This window comes from Crinia signifera, chromosome 7, assembly GCF_055691185.1.
Source record: "Crinia signifera chromosome 7, ASM5569118v1, whole genome shotgun sequence".
Lineage (NCBI taxonomy): Eukaryota > Metazoa > Chordata > Amphibia > Anura > Myobatrachidae > Crinia > Crinia signifera.
In genome coordinates this window covers 9,473,076-9,492,124 of record NC_139223.1, presented here as the reverse complement: position 1 = coordinate 9,492,124, position 19,049 = coordinate 9,473,076, and the positions used below count along the sequence as shown (strand labels likewise).

At 43.6% G+C, this 19,049-nt stretch overlaps 1 pseudogene; it reads left to right on the top strand.

Moving 5' to 3' along the window:
* The first annotated feature begins 18,532 nt into the window (after positions 1–18,532).
* LOC146025472 (U2 spliceosomal RNA) lies at positions 18,533–18,668 on the top strand (annotated as a pseudogene).
* The last annotated feature ends 381 nt before the right edge of the window (positions 18,669–19,049 follow it).

Genomic DNA, 19,049 nt, shown 5'->3' with positions numbered 1-19,049 from the left:
AAAAAACAATAGTTTATCCTTATTTTTACACCATTTATCAGCCCGATGCCCACCGCCCAGGGGCATCGGGGACAGTACCAGGCTTCAGCCTGGTCAGGTAAGTCCTGGAGGGGGGGGACCCCTTCATTGGGGGGGTCCCCACTCCCCCAGGTCCCCTGGCCAGGCTGACTGGTCACAGGGATGAATGCTTTGGCTGGGGGGACTTGCATAAAAAGTCTCCCCCCGGCTGTGGCATTACCCTGCTGGCTGGTTGTGCCTGGGACTGGTTCTTGAAATACGGGGGACCCCTAGTCATTTTGTCCCCCGTATTTTGGGAACCAGCCCCGGACCTGGAGCCTGGGGCTGGTTGTTAAAAATCGGGGAGCCCCTATTTGTCGGGTTCCCTGATTTTTAATTACCGGCCCCGGCTCCTTCAGCCTGGTGCTGGTTACGGCTGTGGGGGGGACCCCACGCCGTTTTTTTTTTTATTTATTTATTTTTCTATTTTTTTTCACTGAAGCCTGCACGAATCTGACTGATCCGTGCAGGCTAAAACGCAAATAGAACAGGAAAATGGTGTTCTATTTTCCTGTCGTATTTGCGTGGGTGTTTCACACCACTAAGCAGCCGTATTGTCAGTACGGCTGCTTATAAATCAGGAATCACCATTCTTTTGAATGGTGATTTCTGTCGTATCCTATCGATGGTGTAGGACATTCGTATTTGTAAATACAAATACGAATGTTCCATCTTTAGGACTACGAATTGTTGAATTTTTGGGATTGTAAATCCCGAAAATACAAATTCGTAAAAAAAAGGTGTATTTCTGCCTACGAATACACCTTTTTTCTACGAATCCATTTTGGTAAATTTCCCCCTATATCTCGTCACCCATGGCATTTTAGTGCCAGCTTGTTTTTTAGATTGGGATGACTGCTGTAGCAATGTGGCTTGATCCAACTGTAAGGCACTGTGTTTAGAGGTCTCCAGTTGTTTTCTTGAGTACCGTCTGGCCGGAAATTTTTTAATGATGAGCTCATTGAGTTGTTGATGCGCTAAGTTTAAGTCACTGTTGATACGCATTACCCGCACCATCTGAGAGTATGGTAAACCACGGATAAGATATTTTGAGTGAAAACTAGATGCTTGTAACAGCAGGTTGCGGTCCGTGGGCTTGGTGTATAGGGTGGTGATGATATTATTGTCCTTTTTGATGACTTTAACATCCAAGAAATTCAGTTCTGTTTGACTAAAACTGTAAGTAAATTTGATGGAATTATAGCTGGAATTGTGGTTATTAAGGATGTCGACAAGTTTCTTTTCAGGTCCTTTCCACAAAATGAAAAGGTCATCGATAAATCGACAAAATAATACAATGTCCTCCGTACAATCTGGTCTATCGTAGAATACTGTATTTTCAATGCCCTACATTACAATATTGGTGTAGCTAGGGGCTGCCAAAGACCCCATACCGCAGCCTTGTAATTGCATGTAGTACTGCCCATCGAAGATGAAAAAGTTGTTGGTTAATATCAATTCAAGCAAATTAACAATAATGTCTCTATGTTCCTCCGAAAAAGTACTTTTTTGCTGTAGAAATCTCCGAACCAAAGCTGTGAAGGATCAAAGTATATAGGCTTAACACATCGATACCCACCAGCCAACTATCGGGGGGTACTTGTGTGATAACATGTAGTTTCGATAGAAATGTGCCAGTGTCCATTATATAGCTGGATTCTTGTTGTATGAGTGGTTGCAGCAATGAATCCACAAATGCTGCCGTAGGTTGCAGCAAAGATCCCCTAGCTGCTATTATTGGCCGCCCAGGAGGAGCTGTGAGGCTCTTGTGTACCTTCAGAGTGGTATAAAACAAGGGGGTGATTGGGTACTGCGGTAAGAGTATTTTGAATACTGTACAGTATGTCTTGTGTAATTCCCGTTAGGCATGCTTGTTGTAGGATCCTTGTGAGTGACTTTTTACACTGTGTGGTGGGATCCGATGGTAATTTTTGGTATACCAATGTATCTTGTAATTGGCGCATAGCCTCGGCTTTATAGTCTTGAAGATCTTACAGGACAACTCCAACCCCCTTGTCGGCTGGACGTATTATGAGCTGTTGATTGTTGGCTAAGGATTTTAATGCGTGTCTCTCAAGCGGAGTTAAATTAGGGTGTGTGGGCTTAACTGGAATAGCTGCAACCTCCTCATCCACCATACGCATGTACGATTTTATACTGGCATTCATGGATATAGGTTTGAAGTTGGATTTTGCTTTATAAGGTATTAATTGTTTGGGAATCGTTGGTTCGGTGATGGTTTGAGTTGTTAATTCTGCTTGGAAATGTTCTTTTAATTTCAATTTCCTTTGAAATGCTTTTTTTTTTAATATTCCCCTGTAGTTTGTCGAAGGGCATGAAAGGAATAAATGATAATCCCTTACTCAATAATTTATATTCGCATGGTGATAATTTATATGATGATAGATTGAATATTACCCCTTTGTTGGTTTGGGGGGCCTTCCTACTCTTCCCCTGCCTGCGGGTTTGTTGTCCCCTTCTGGTGTATGGATGTTTTTGCCAGCAATAGCTGCCCGCATTGCAACTCCTAAAGGGCCTTTAGTTTTTGTTGTGTCGGCAGATGAATTTGCTGATCCCTCTGAGGATTCCAGGTCAAAGTGGTTTTTCCATTTTCTGTTGCGACAAAAAGAGAGTTTCTTGCGTTCAGTCGATTGTGATTCTTGATTGAAAAAGCAGTCCAGAGAGCTGCGAAACGCATCTCAGAGGAGTTTGCTGTCATGGCACCCAGGCTATCTGCCTCCCACTCAAAGTACAGGTAAGTCTATGGTGTGATACTTCGGCATTTTCCGCCAAAACCCGACACGGCTCCCTGATAAAACTGTGATTAAACTGCCCGGAGGAGTCCGCTGTCACGGCACCTTGGTTATATGCATCCCGTTCACAATACAGGAGAGCCTGCGGTCTGACATCCCCGCAATTCACTCTAAAGGTGCATACACACTGTACAATTTTTTTGATCAATTTGGTTGAAAGACATTCCCATTGAACCCAGTGTCCTGGACGAAAGATGTTGACGAAAGATGTTGACGACAGATGAACGACGAATGATGATGCGCCTACCCGCCAGTTGTTCATCAAGATAGTTTGTCAACTGTGCATGCAGCTCAATTTGGATATCTTTCAAAAAGAGCCTATAAACAGTAGCTAGATCTTTCGTCTGTTGTCAATATCTTTCATCAGCATCTTTCGACCAGGACACTGGGTTCAATGGAAATGTCTTTCAACAAAATTGGTCAAAAAAATGTGTACAGTGTGTATGCACCTTAAGGGTGCATACACACTGTACAATTTTTTTGACCAATTTGGTTGAATGACATTTCCATTGAACCCAGTGTCCTGGGCTAAAGATGTTGACGAAAGATATTGACGACAGACGAAAGAAGAAAGATCTAGCTTCAGTTTATGGGCTCTTTTTGAAAGATATTCAAATTGAGCTGCATGCACAGTTGACGAACAATCTTGATGAACAACTGGCGGGTATGCGCATCATCATTCATCGTTTGTTTGTTGACAATATCTTTTGTCAACATCTTTCATCCAGGACACTGGGTTCAATGGAAATGTCTTTCAACCAAATTGGTCAAAAAAATTGTACAGTGTGTATGCACCTAAGATCAGACACGGCATCCTGACAACACCGTGAATAAATTGGGCACACAAACCACCTTGCTACAATTCCCTAGCGGTAACCACCTGAAGTTACGGCCAGCGCTGTGGCAGAGCGCAGGACCGTCTGCACGCAAATAGCCGCTTTTAGCTGACATCGCGGCTGACAAGGTTAGGAAGCCGGGTGCTACCTGGATGGTAATTCTTACCCAAGAATCTATCCCTTGAATGGTGAAAGGGATAATAACTACTGGAGGTAATATAACGCTCTAGCTTACCCATATGGCCAGTCAAATACACACAATTATTGAATGACTGTTTATTTACCAAGAAATACGGCCAACAATAATAAGTGTTGTTGATTTCTAAACTAATCTGGACACTAGTTCAATAACAACTAAGTAAAAAAGGATTCCTTACATTCCTTGGTTCTTACTGGCATTCAGGTCATTGCTAATCATACTTTTAATTAATGTATTGTTTATGATATATGTGTGTGTGTGTTTGTTAATACATTTTATTATATTGTGTATCCCTTGAGCACCCCACAGTCTTTTTTCTATTTCTCTTTTATGTAACTATCTTCTTGTCTTTCTACACTTGAAAAAAGTTCTATCTATCTATCTATCTATCTATCTATCTATCTATCTATCTATCTATCTATCTATCTATCTATCTGCTCCAATGCCTTCAAAGGCTTTTTGTCAGCACTATAGTGCATAGTGAAATCACCGGCACTCAGGAGACTGTATTTGCAGTGAAGAAGATGTCTTTAGTCCGACATATGTTTCAAGCAGTTTTGCTCATAGGCAGGGACAAAGTAACAATACTGTACAAGTGAAGCAATTTAAACAAAAGGAACCCACATCCACTTCTAATTAACTGGCGCCCCCCGGTGCATCTGATGCCTGAACCTCATAACATACAAACTTAGCTCAATAACTTATCATACCATAATATAAATCCACATTATACAGTAGAAAGCAGTGTAGACCTATAGTCTCATTTAATCCCTTAGGTGCCAGTGTTCCAAGTTTAAAAATCCATCTGCTCTCGCATTTTAATAGTAATAGTTTACTCCTATTACCAAGCCTCGTGGAATTTGGTACATGATCTATAATTTTAGACCTAACAGTCGCAATAGAATGCCCAAACAACATACAGTGTCTTGATACAGGTTGGTTAGAATGCTTATTAACCAACGCTACCCAAATGGCAGTACGGTGGTTAGCCATATGTTGATTGAATGTTGTGTCTGTCTTGCCAACATAGACTAACCCACAAGGACAAGTCAAGGAGTATATAACAAATTTTGAAGTACAGGTGAGGATACTGTATGTTTAATCAGATATTTTTTACCATTCCACAGATGATAAAAGCTATCTCCTGCACTGAGCAAACTGCACGTAGTGCATCCAGTGCAGCAATTGCATCCTGGTTTATGGGACAAGAAATGGGATGATTTAATCTTATTTTTATCCTCCGTGCCATCTAGCTTAACTAGCATCTGCCTGAAATTGCTACCTCTACTGTATCCTGGCATAAGGCATGAACCTGCTAAAGAGGGTAAATCCTGATCTGAATTAACGATGGGCCATCATTTTTTAATATGTTTATTACTCTCACGGCTGATTACAGAATATTGATTGACCCAGGGAATAATTTTCTCTTTACTTTCTTTCCTGGTTTTTGAACCCAGACACTCTTCTCTAGCCAATATCATTACTTTATCCCTAAATTTCAACAGGTGTTGTTGGGAGTAACCCCTTTCTTCAAATCTGCCAATCATATCGTCCAATGCTGTTAGGGTTTCTGCTTCCCCACTAGTGATCCTGCGTACTGGCAGCATCTGGGAGTATGGCAGCCCCTGTCTTATAGGCAAAGGGTGAAAGCTGCTATTTAGCAACACGTTGTTCCTACCAGTGCTCTCTTTATACAACAAGGTGATTATTTCACCATCCTCAATCTGAATATTTACATCTAAAAAATGCAATGAGACCTTATTAATTTCGAATGTGAACTGTACAGCTTCCTGTGGAAAACTACAAACGTGAATTAATACAATTTAAAAAGGAGAAGAAAAGAAAAGTCGTGCAGGACTATGACACAAATTCTGTGTATATTTGGTTGATCCTGCAGCGATCACAGTACAGTATACTGGTCAGCCACAACGGAAGGGACAATATAGTTGTCAAACAAAACCACCAATGGCTGGTTCCATCTCTTCATGCAGCGATGCCGATACTGTTCCTCTATCACAGCTCCCTTTAGACGTACGGACTCGGGCAGAGATTCTGGGCACTCGACCCGTGGACGCGGAGGGGGCGGCAGAGTGAGAGGACCAAAAGCAGGAGGCCGCAAAGTGAAAACAACCAATTAGTGTTTAATCTATCAGTAACTCCATTGACACCTATTGAAAACTCTTTATTATCTAAAGGACTTTACTGCGACTACTCGACATGAGCCATTTAAGTGGAAATTGGACATTTACAAGTTCAATAGATCCTTAAAATTGAAAGAACATTTTTGTGAAACTGAACCCTTGGTACCCCCTGACTCTATACTATCACGGGTACGGAAATTATAAGGTGGCTCAACATTTTGAGTCTCAGTCAACTAGTCCATCTATAAGAACACTAGTGAGAATGATGGATAAAACAGGTACTGATTTGGCACAAAAGAACTCACAGATACGTTCTAAAATGAATGCACAAGAATGGAAAGCACTGCATGAGTTAAGAAATAGGAATGATATGGTTATAAGAAATGCTGACAAGGGGGTGCTGTGGTAGTGTAAGATATTTCTGCATACAAGGTGGAGTGTTACTGCCAGCTTAATGATACATTGACATACATGAAATTGCAAGCAGACCCCTCTTGTCAGTAAAAAAAAAGAAATTGATCATCGGTTATTAACAGCTGTAAAGGATGGTATTATTTCCCTAGATCTGTGTAATGCTTTAATGGTTGAATTTCCGGTACTTGTGTAGTATCACGGCTCCCATCGCATGCCATTGCATGCCATATGTAGTGGCATGAGATGGCATGTGATGGGATGCGATTTTTGCCGATTTTAAGCATTTTTTAAAAAAATGCATGCGATGCGATCACATGCGATGCAATCACATGCGATTTTGAGCAGAAATGCATCCAAATGCATTTAAATTAGTATCAAACATGTTCAATGGCCCCCAAATGTAATTTTTCAGGCTGTACCACCCCCACTATCAACGCGAACCCGAAGCGTGGCGAGCGCAGCGAGCCCGCGCGGGGCGGCGGTACGCGTCCTACGACCTTTTCATGCCCCCACTATCCACGTCGGCGTGGAGTTGAGAATAGAAAGTGTGGCGAGCGCAGCGAGCCACCAAGCCCGAAGCGTGGCGAGCGCAGCGAGCCCCGCGAGGGGACGCGGACACCTGTGAAGCCCGCGAGGGGACGCGGATACCTGTGAAGGTATCCGTGTCCCCTCGCGGGGCTCGCTGCGCTCACCACTTTCTATTCTCATCTCCACGCCGACGTGGATAGTGGGGGTATGAAAAGGTCATACAACGCGTACCGCCACCACGCGGGCTCGCTACGCTTGCCACGCTTCGGGTTTGCGTTGATAGTGGGGGTGGTACAGCCTGATTAATGACATTTGGGGGCCATTGAACATGTTTGTTACTAATTTAAATGCATTTGGATGCATTTCTGTTCAAAATAGCATGCGATCGCATGCAATTTTTTTACTATGCGATGGCCATCGTGGGAGCCGTGATTCTACACAAGTACCGAATTTCCAATAACTCCTTTATCTTACACGTTGCCCAAAGTCCACAAGCGGTTGCAGGACCCACCTGGCAGACCAATTATATATATCCCTGTTCTAGTACCTGTCTCCAAAAGGTACTTCCAGCTCATAATGCCACCACGGAAGCAGCAGATCTTCCGCCTCCTCAGTACAGAGACTTCAGAGATGTCTTCTGCAAGTCCGGTGCAGATGCAGACAGTCCCATCATAGACCTTGGGACTGTCCTATTGACCTCATACCTGGTAAAGAGCCTCTGAGAGTTAGGACATATCCAATATCTCTTCCAGAAACACAGTCCATGGCTGAGTATATCAAGGAAAATCTTGCCAAGGGGTTCATCCGACCATCCACCTCCACTGCTGGTGCAGGATTCTTTCGTAAAAAAAAAAAAAAAATGGAGGCTTACGTCCCTGCATAGACTACAGAGGTCTCAATGACATAATTGTGAAGAACAGGTACCCTTTACCCTTGATTACCATTATGAGTACCTCATCATGCCTTTTGGGCTCAGTAATGCCCCAGCCGTATTCCAGCATTATGTAAATGACATTTTTCGGGACATTCTCTACAGACATGTTGTCATATACTTAGACGACATTCTGATCTATGCAAACATTCTTGAAGATCATCGCTACTGGGTTAAAGAGGTACTGTCCAATTTACAAGCTAACCATTTATAATGCAAACTGGATAAATGTGTTTTTGAGGTGAAGTCTATCCCTTTCCTAGGGTACATTATCTCTGGCTCCGTTCTTCAAATGGATCCAGGCAAACTACAGGCTAAAAGACAAAAGAGAAGAAGAAAGAATTTGTATTGGATGCACTCCTCAGGACCAATCAAGAATTTTTTGGGTGTATTCCTTTTCTGTATTTTTAAAATGAGTGGGAGCTCCTTTTATCTTTATTGTAACAGAATGGGATAAGGAGACAGCCACTAATAGCGAAATGGAGAGGTTAAAAATTACCAATGACATACATACATTTAGTGACAATAAAGGTAAGAATTGGTGATATTGAGAGTTTAAAATGTAGGTAGGGATGACTGTTGGTTTGTGGTGAATACAGGGGTATATTCCCCACCAAGGTTCTTTGCATGTACTCCTATGCCGTTTCCACAGATTGAGTTTTATTTTAATGTGTTTACACTTTTTTTAGAGAAAGAATATACAAATAGGTACCTCAATGGGTTTTTCTCAAGTGTAATGGTTGCTTTACCACAGGGAATGGTTACAGGTTTATAAGAGAGGAAACAGTGTTGCTGTTTCTCATTCAGTGTGTTGTTTGTGTCAATTCACTGAGGTCTGGCGTCATGCCCAGAATAGGGGATATCAGACTTCTTATTTGAGCATTCAGAGACTGAAAAAATGGAGCAGCAGCGCCATCTGCTGACCAATTTCATTAGTGGTATATTTAAGTATAGATCTAATTGCAACACACTGGTATTATAAGCTAGATGGTTGATCTGAAGCTGACTTAAATAGTCTCTGCTCCCCTTGTAACCCTCTCTGTGGTAGGAAATGGAGCAGCCTTTAAGGAGACATTAACACTTGGTATAACATTATTATATAAGAAAAATAAATTTTCTGCACTAGCAATAAACAGTCATTTTCCCTAACTCTACAGGTAACAGGACACGTGTTTCGCTAATTGCTTCTTCAAGCTAACCACCAGAGTGTAGTGAGGTCGGGATATTTATTAGGAAGCGCCCAGCCAATGGCTGGATCCGCTTCTATCATGTGGTAACATTGCGCCTATCATAGGGCGCCTCTACTTCCGCCCTGAGCTCTCAGTCCGGCCGGGTTCTCTGTTGGTGACGTCATCGCGTCAGTCACGTGATGCGGACGTCGCGTCACGTGGTCTCTCACATGGTTCCTAGTAACCAATCGTGTGGCTAGGATTGCCAGACTCGGAAGTAAGGGAGGATGGAACGCCGCCCTGGAACCTGTATGTTGCATAATATACAGATAAAAACTCTGTATTTCCTTATTGATATTTCTATCTCGGATGGTGATATTTACTGTACTTGGGCTCCGTTATTTGGGGTTTCGATATTCTCCTTTGCTAGGTGCCACTGTTTTTATAAATGGGTCATATTGTCATAGTGTTGACATTATGCATGTTCTCGGTTGGGGCCCCGCCCTCTGTATAAGGGATAAGCTCTGCTATCAAAATTCAGCAGAGTATTATTCCCAATGCTGTATTCATTTCTTTATTGTGTATCAAGATTTAGAAATATCTTCAATCTGCTGTTGTTATATCTATACATGATAGTGTTTTATAGATATTCTTATGTATATTATTATTTTTGCAGATATTCGATAATCCACATTGGACAAAAGAAGAAAGTAGAATATACAAGGGGATTGATTAGCTCCATTGATTTGGTTCAACATCTGAAAAATGAATTATATATTAATCTCTTTTAATGAAATAAAGAAGTATTTATTTGTTTGAGATGTTTCTATTCTATGCTCATTGTGGGTACGAGTATTGGGGTGATATTCATCTGTATTAATATGATGGGTGGGTAGGTGAATAGTGTTAAAATTATTAAAAAGAGAAAAAATGTGCAAAAAAGAAAATATGTGCTGATAACAATAAACTTGTGAGAGGGGACATTGGTTGTATTGGTGGTCAGTGGCAATGGAGGTGAAAAGTTGTGTATATATATGAAATCTACAGTATAGTGGTGATTTTATTACTTAGGGGCACTATATGCCTGTGGACAAAGGTTATGAAAGATAGAGCTGTATTGGATTGAGAGTGTTCTATCATAGTGAAAAAGGTATATATACAGAAAAGAATGTATATATATATATATATAAAAATGTGTAGTCTCGTACCATGTACTAATTGGCTATGAGATATTTGACATTGGGACAGTTTGTCCTAATTTTGTTGGAGTCATGCTCCCTTGGTCTGTGGTTGATACGTTAGACCAGATTGTTCTTCAATTATAAAGTGGGGTCCATTATGGATAATTCCATTATAAAGTGGGGCTAATTATTTATAATGGGTAGTAGGTGGTCGTTTTAGTTCAGAGGGGTTTTATTTTGACACACCGGAGTAGGTGATTAGATCATATACGATTGTGGTTCCTAACAAGGTAAGTATGTGTTGTATATAATCCATTGAGTTTTCTTTTACAAAAAAGGTAAGTAACTATTGTATTCGTTGAGACCTTTGGGTTGTAGGGAGTCCAATAGGAATATCATTATGGTTTCTACTTTCAGCAGTTCTCTATCCAGGTCTCCTCCTCTGATTCCCAGTTGGACATGTCTCAAACCGAAAACCTTCAGGCCAGTGGGGTCATTGTTGTGAGATCTCATAATATGCCTGGCAACTGGGGTAAGTTTTTTGTAGTTGGCTGAATCTTTCCTCGCATTTCTTATGGACCCTATGTGTTCCAGCACCCGTACTTTGAGGGGCCTTTTGGTTTTACCCACATAGATCATACCACAGGGGCATTGCAGTTGGTAAATTACCCCTATGGTTTTGCATGTAGTGAGAGTTTGGATTTTCCAGATTTTTTCAAATTTGTCCACAAAGGTTTTAGTGGGGATCATATATGTGCAGGCTTTGCAGCGTCCACATTTTTCAGACCCTAGTTTTTTTGGGGTACTTCTCATTGGTTCAGCCAGGTGACTCTGCACTAATTGATCTTTAATATTCCTGGCTCTCCGCCAGCTGGTCTGCACTTTTGCTGGGAGGATCTTATTTAAATCTTCATCAGTTTGCAAGATATGCCAGTGTCGTTGTAAGATATTATTGACACTTCTCCAGTTCTTGTTAAAGGTGCCAATAAACCGTACTGGTTCTTCCTTCTTGGTGTTACGTATCTTAGGGGCTTACAGGCTATCCAAGATTGGCCAATCCCTTCTACCCTGAAAGGTATCCAGCGCTTTCTGGGATTCGCCAACTACTACAGAAAATTAATTTGCAACTTCTCTACTATTGTGGCACCCATCACTGCCTTAACTTGCAAAGGGACTAATTCCATCTGTTAAAGCAGAGGTTCACTTCAGCTCTCGTGCTAAAGCAGCCCAACACCACTCTGCCCTTTGTTCTTGAGGTTGATGCCTCCTCCGTGGGAGTTGGGGCAGTGCTCTTGCAGAAAGCGCCAGATGGACATCTTCACACCTGTGGGTACTTCTCACATAAGTTCTTGCCCGCAGAACATAATTATGCCATCGGTGACTAAGAACTACTCACCATCAAGTTGGTATTGGAAGATTGGAGATATCTTCTAGAAGGTGCCTCTCATGAGATCACAATAATCACAGACCACAAGAATCTTCTGTACCCCAAGTCTGCTCAATGTTTGAACCCTCGCCAAGCCAGGTGGGCACTTTTCTTTTCCAGGTTCCGATTTAAGCTGTCATTCCGTCCTGGGTCACAAAACGGTAAAGCTGATGCCCTTTCCCGCTCATGGGAGCAAGAAAGTGAGTCAAGTTCCACTAACCAACTTGTCATTATTGATCCAGTGGCCTTCTCCACTGTAGGAGTAAAAGTCTTCACGCCTCCTCCAGGGAAAAGCTTTGTTAAACCAGCATTAAGAAAGCTGCTACTCTGGGCGCATACTTTCAAGTTTGCTGGTCATGCATGCATTCAGAAAACTTACGATTTTTTCACCAGGTCCTACTGGTGGCCTACCCTAAATCAGGATGTACAGGACTATCTTATTGTGCCAAGTGTGCCCAGCACAAGATCAGTCATCAGGCTCCTTCTGTGCAATTAATGCCGTCATCAGTTCCTCACCGTCCTTGGACTTTGCCAGAGTCTGATAAATTCAATACCATCTGGGTGATAGTTCACTGGTTCACAAAGATGGCTCACTTTGTCCCTCTCACCGGTCTTCCGTCAGCTTCCAAACTGGCTCAATTGTTTGTATAAGAGATATTCAAGCTTCATGGACTGCCGCTTGAAATTATTTTGGATAGGGGAGTCCAATTATTGGCCAAATTCTGGCAAAGCTTATGCTCTCTTCTTCAAGTCAAACTCAAGTTCTCCACAGCCTATAATCCTCAGACAAACAGTCAGACAGAGAGAGAGGGTGAATCAGGACCTTGAGTCTTTCCTTCGCATCTATGTCTCTTCCTCTCAAGACAATATCACTCTGCTTCCACAGTCACTCCATTCTTTGCCAACTATGGGTATCATCCTCGAGTTTCTGACTTCAGTCTTCAACCAGTCTCCTCTGTGCCTGCTTTAGATGCGACCATTCAGCAATTCAGTAAGACCTGGAAGCTCATCCATTCATCACTCCTGAAGGCTTCAAGCAGGTACAAAAAAATTGCAGATAGGAAGCGTAGGGCTGTGCCAGCTCTTCAGCCAGGAGATCTTGTATGGTTATCGATGAAGAATCTGAGATTGAGAGTGCCTTCTATGAAATTTGCTCCTAGATATGTTGGTCCTTTTCCTGTTGAACGAGTCATCAATCCTGTGGCCTACAAATTAAGATTGCCTCCATATTTCAAATTACCAGCTACATTGCACATCTCGTTGCTAAAACCATTGGTTTTAAATCGATTTCATTCCAAGCTCCCCAAGGCACCTAAAGTGCGAGTATGAAGTTACTAAGATTCTGGATTCTTGCATCCGTTATGGTCATCTGCAATACCTATCGATTGGAAGGGCTACGGCCCAGAAGAGCGATCCTGGACAAATGCCATAGATGTCCATGCTCCAAATCTTATCTTTGCCTTCCACGCCAAGTTTCCATGCAAGCCGTGCTTCAATTGTCTCCTGTGATCCAGTTGTGCTTTGTCTGCTGCACGGGTGATCCCCAAATCACCATGCACTAGCATGGCACTAGCACTGCGCACTTTCCCTCTAGGTTAGGTTGCACCTAATTACCTCGTCCTTTTGGATGGGGTAGGACAATCTTTCACGCCCCCACCCCGGCCTTCTGGCTGGGGGAAGGCCGGGGTCTCTTTATTTATTTTCCCTCTCACGTTTGTCCCTTTTCACATTCTTTGTTTTCTGTAGTTTTGTCACTTTTTTGGGCTGTGTGGTTTGACCCTTATGGGCCCTCCACTCCCCAATCCTTTTGGGGAGAGTTTCGGCCCCTCGAGGGCAACCCCCATCTGCAAGGCTGAGAGAAGCATATTGTGGGTCTCTCCAAACCTTTGGGTGCAGAGGACCCACCGTCCTAACCCTTCCGGGGGTTGAGGAAAGCGGGTCTTTCTAAGCTTTGACGAAGAGGACCCACAGATCCCTTTTTCCCCCTCTTTGGCCTTATGGTTGAGAGGAGTTTGGGGATTAACGGGGCCCTTCTCCTTTGGGAGAGGGTCCATTCGATCACATGACCACCTATGCACGATTTAGTTCACACCTCGGGCTACTGAGTTTCTTCAAACACTTCCCTCAGTACACTGATAGATTTTATATATATATATATATATATATATATATATATATATATATCTGTATATATATCTGTATATATATATATAGCAAGTCTGTGGCTTGCTCCATTGCCATATGTCAGGAGGCTGCAACAGGTACAGCCAGCAATGTGGACAGTGGAAAAGCAAAGGCACTCGGAGACTTCTTAGGTGAAGAAAAATGGACCAATTTAATCCATACAGTGAAAAAGCCTGTCTATGTTTCGGGAGTCAAGCCCCTGTGGTCAGGACAATAAGGCTGGTATATAACCAGCCTTATTGTCCTGACGACGGGGGCTTGACCTCCGAAACGTAGACAGGCATTTTCACTGTATGGATTAAATTGGTCCATTTTTCTTCACCTAAGAAGTCTCCGAGTGCCTTTGCTTTTCCACTGTCCACATTGCTGGCTGTACCTGTTGCAGCCTCCTGACATATGGCAATGGAGCAAGCCACAGACACCTGCAGCTAAGGTTAGACCTGAGTGACGGTTCTTCTCCAGTCCATATATATATATATATATATATATATATATATATATATATATATATATATATATATATATATATATATATATATATATATATATATATATATATATATATATATACAGGTTGAGTATCCCGTATCCGAATATCCGTTATCCGAATTATTCCGAAATACGGACATTCCAGAAAGTGAAAAAAATTTTTTTTTTTGCTAAAAACTCACTGGGGACATTTGTTAGAGCATCACTAGGGACATGATATGTAACTGGCACTATATATGTGCAAGACAATGATTGCTTGGCATTCAAATTCAGTGCTGAGATAGTACACAAATTTTGTTTCACGTTTTGAAACCTTGTTTTTTGAACAATTAAAATATATTTGTGTGTATTTTATGTGGTAATAAAATATATTTGTGTGTATATTATGTGTTTATACAGCATAAATGCAAGATACTTCAAAATACATCATTGAAAAATTAAAATATTCCGAAATACGGAATAATCCGTTATCCAAAATTCTCCTGGTCCCGAGCATTTTGGATAAGGGATACTCAACCTGTATATATATATATATATATATATATATATATATATATATATATATACACAATTGAAGAAAGAAGGGCACTCAGGGACTAGATGCTGGTGAACGTAGGACAAATTTATTGCCTGTCATTTCTCCCCCGTCGTCAGGACAAAACAATAATGTGTGGTACAAGCAGTAGTGAAGTGTATTTAAGTGATCTCAAGTACTTACCCCTTCCTACAGCCATCACGCTCTCACTGGGACCGCAAGGCTCACTTCCGTGGTGGGACGCTCAATGATGACGTCATCTGCAACAAGCAGAGGCGTACGTCAAGGACATCTGACAGGCATGCTCAGGCGGTCACGTGGGGCGGGCTGTGGGGGCGGTACAGACAGTTAGTGCACAATAAATACAGTGCATAATCATAAATAAAACAATGTCACAAACCGCAGATCCCACCATCGGAAACATCGCTCATTACCATCTCGATGGTCTGTACTGCGTGAGAGGCCTGTCATCCGCATGGCTTCTGATGTGTGGCGCGATGTCCCCTGTGTCCCCGCGGTCCGTTGCCATAGTTCCCTGCCAAGCGCACGCCGTTCCCGGGCAGCATGGGTGCCGCCATGACACTCTCAAGTCAGCTGATTCCCCAGACCAATCCCCGATTTCCATCCACGTCACCTCTGACCCACACACCTGTACCTGGATCAAGGTGTGTGCTCCTTTCCCCAGCATTGATTGTTACTGCAGCCGGCAGCCAATCACAGACAAGCAAGGGGGATAAAGCCGGCCTGCGGCCTTCCTTCCTTGTCTTGAACAATTGCTTACCTGCTCTCAGTATTCTCCTGTGACAGAGAAGTTCCCAAGACTCCGAGATCTCCAGGCTCCCCTGTGATTCTCTCCAGCGTTACCTGCACCTGCTATACTTACCTGGGTTATCCATCTCCAGAAGACTCCTGCCTTTCCACCTCTGCAGTCGAGTACAGGTGCCTCGCCATTACCACCATTGGCTCCCAAGCCTTTCAGCGACATTCTCCATCTTGTCCTGAACTAGCGACTGGCTCCGTCGACACCAGCGTCGACATTCAGCTGCTGTGTTCTATAGAGACTTTACCACCTACGTCCTATTGCTCCAGCATATACCTGAGCCATCCACCAGCCGTCGGCACCATTGTCGGCACCACAGTCTACCTCAGTTGTCGACATCCTGTGCAATCCTCCGCAGTTTCCAGATTGCCTTTTCTTCTTCATTATTACCTCCAGTATCATCTCCCTTGCCTGCGTCCAGAGGGCCAGGGCAGGGGGCCGCGACCTGCCTGTCAGACGCAGCTAAGTCCAAAGTTCCTTGCGGGGCTCCCTGGTGAATACCGCTGGCAGGTTAGACTCCGCGCCCCTGTTCCTGGTCTTCGTCAACTCTCTGGTTCGCTGTGCCCTGATCTCCCCGTGTATGTCCTACATCAAACCTTCTGCCTTTGGCTCTCCAGCGCCCTCCACTGGTCCACCACGGTCACAGCCGGGAACACAGAACCCGCCTGCGCTGACAAACAAGCAATGACTGTATGAGAATGTAATAAATAAACTGGGCAGCATGTGTACGCAATAATACATCCATAAACACAAACATAATCGGAGGATGTATGCACTCGTGAAATCTGAACAAACTGAAAACCTAGTGACATGCTGACATCTAGTGGAGAAAATGAGAAATTACAAGTGACAGTACAACGTATTAAAATGAGGCTTATGGTAACTTTGCTGTTAGAGCAAAGATAAAGCCCGTGTTTAAAAAGCATATACAAGCGGCTGCATATGGTACACAAACCGGCTATCTACCCCCACCAGAGGGATGTGAATGGCTGGTATGAAAGGGCATGGAGCTGACTGAACCAGGGTTGGCCACTAGCAGGTGTCATAGTGGGTGAAGGAGGTGCACACAAAGGCACTCAAAACCTCTGAAGCATGAATACTAGGGATATAGGACCTGTAGTCTGACTCTGTGACCAACTCACTGGGGTGGAGTAGGCAGTCTGTGAACCGTCATGAATGGGGGTTCACAAAAAATTGTGTAACCCCAAACTTTCATTAAGGCCTTTGGGTGTCAGCGTCTCTAGTTTGAAAATCCATTGGGACTCTAATTGCAGGAGTTTTTTGGAACCGTCCCCACCTCTGAGTGAGGCTGGGACATGGTCCACAATTCTGTAACGGAGCATGGCCATATTATGCTTGGCCATGGCAAAGTGCCGTGCTACCGGCTGCTCACTTTTACCAGACTGCAAGGCTGCCCTAATGGCACTGCGATGTTGTGCCATGCGCACCTTAAAGGCGCAGTCAGTTTTCCCGACGTAGTTAAGCCCGCACGGGCATTGGATAACATAAATAACGTGGTCCGTGGTGCATGTCAGGGGCCACTTGATTTTAAACGTTTTGCCTGAGAAGAGATGGGCTATCTCTTTGCAGCTCACTAAGTAGCTGCAAGTGGTGCATCCCAGGCATCTATAACACCCTATTCTGCCAGTTCTGCTGTTACGGGTTGGTGTATCAAAATTAGTAATTTCTGTTTTAATGAGCAGATCTCTTAAATTAGGGCCTCTTTTGTAGCTGGGCATGAGCTTGGATTTTTTAAAAATGGGGAGGTCTGGGTCTGACTTCACTATTTCCCACCATTGCTTAGCATTGCGGGAAGTTGTGTTGCTCGTGGTGCTATATTCATGGACCCAGGGAATGCTGGCTTGTTTAGTCTTGGGACAGGTATTCATGATAAGGGTTCTACGGTCTTGTGTAAGAGCTTTACATTTGGCCTGTCGAAGGTCCTTTAGGGGATACCCTCTATCCGCAAATTTAGTAATCATGATGTCAAGTTGTCTTTCAGATTCTTCCACCGTGTCAGTGACCCTACACACCCTGAGGAACTGGGAATAGGGTAAAGCTCTTGACGGTGTTGCGGGGGTGGAAGCTGTCATGCCGCAATAATGTGTTGCAGTCGGTGGGTTTGACATAGAGGGATGTGTGGAGCGTACCATCACGGATGGATATGGAGATGTCTAGGAACGCTACGGAGGTGGTACTAGTGGTTAAAGTGAGTTTAACAGGGTGACCCGACCTGTTCTGGCTGGCCACAAACTCTTCAAGGGGATGGATGGGACCTTTCCATAGCAGGAAGAGGTCATCAATATAGCATACGTAGAGATCAACATTCTGCTCCACACTGACATTATTGAGAATAAGATCTTTTTCTACTTGCCACATATAGGCGTTTGCAAAGGACGGGGCTACCGGGGATCCCATGGCACACCCCGTCCTTTGCAGATAGTAACTGCCGTCAAAGTGAAAATAGTTATGTGACAAAGTGTATCTCAGTAAGTCAATAAATAAGTTAATAGTAGGACCAGTATTGACTTACTGAGATACACTTTGTCACATAACTATTTTTACTTTGACGGCAGTTACTATCTGCAAAGGACGGGGTGTGCCATGGGATCCCCGGTAGCCCCGTCCTTTGCAAACGCCTATATGTGGCAAGTAGAAAAAGATCTTATTCTCAATAATGTCAGTGTGGAGCAGAATGTTGATCTCTATGTATGCTATATTGATGACCTCTTCCTGCTATGGAAAGGTCCCATCCATCCCCTTGAAGAGTTTGTGGCCAGCCAGAACAGGTCGGGTCACCCTGTTAAACTACGCTTTTCGGCCTTTTGGCTAAGATCAAGTGTAGTATCTGTTCTTATCAGTGGGTATGGACTGGCCTCTGCAGGGGAATAGAGAAAGGCTGGACTGAGTAGCTGCTCTGATGGGCGGAGGGTGTGGGACCCCTCTTTTTTGCCTGGGAGTGGTGAAAAGTCTGGCTGAGTACCTTCACCTCTGCCTTTGGTAGGAGGTGTTGTTTCCGTAAATCCACTGGTAAGAGGGAGGAGAAACACTGGGCCTAGTAGTTTGACTCTCTTGACGGGGTTCGTAGCCCCCGAAGGATGAGTCAGCGAAAGGCTCAGTCTAGTATCCATTCCCAGGGAGCGGAGAAAAGCTGAGACAGAGTAGATTGGTCCAGGTCAGGGGAAACTGAGACTCCTGGCCTGGGCACAGCGAAAAGCTCAGCCTAGTATCTTAACCCTGGGAGCGGAGAAACACTGGGACCGAGTAGATTGCTCTTCCGAGGGGGGTGCAGCCCCTAAGGGAGTCTTTCGAAAAGCCCAGTGGAG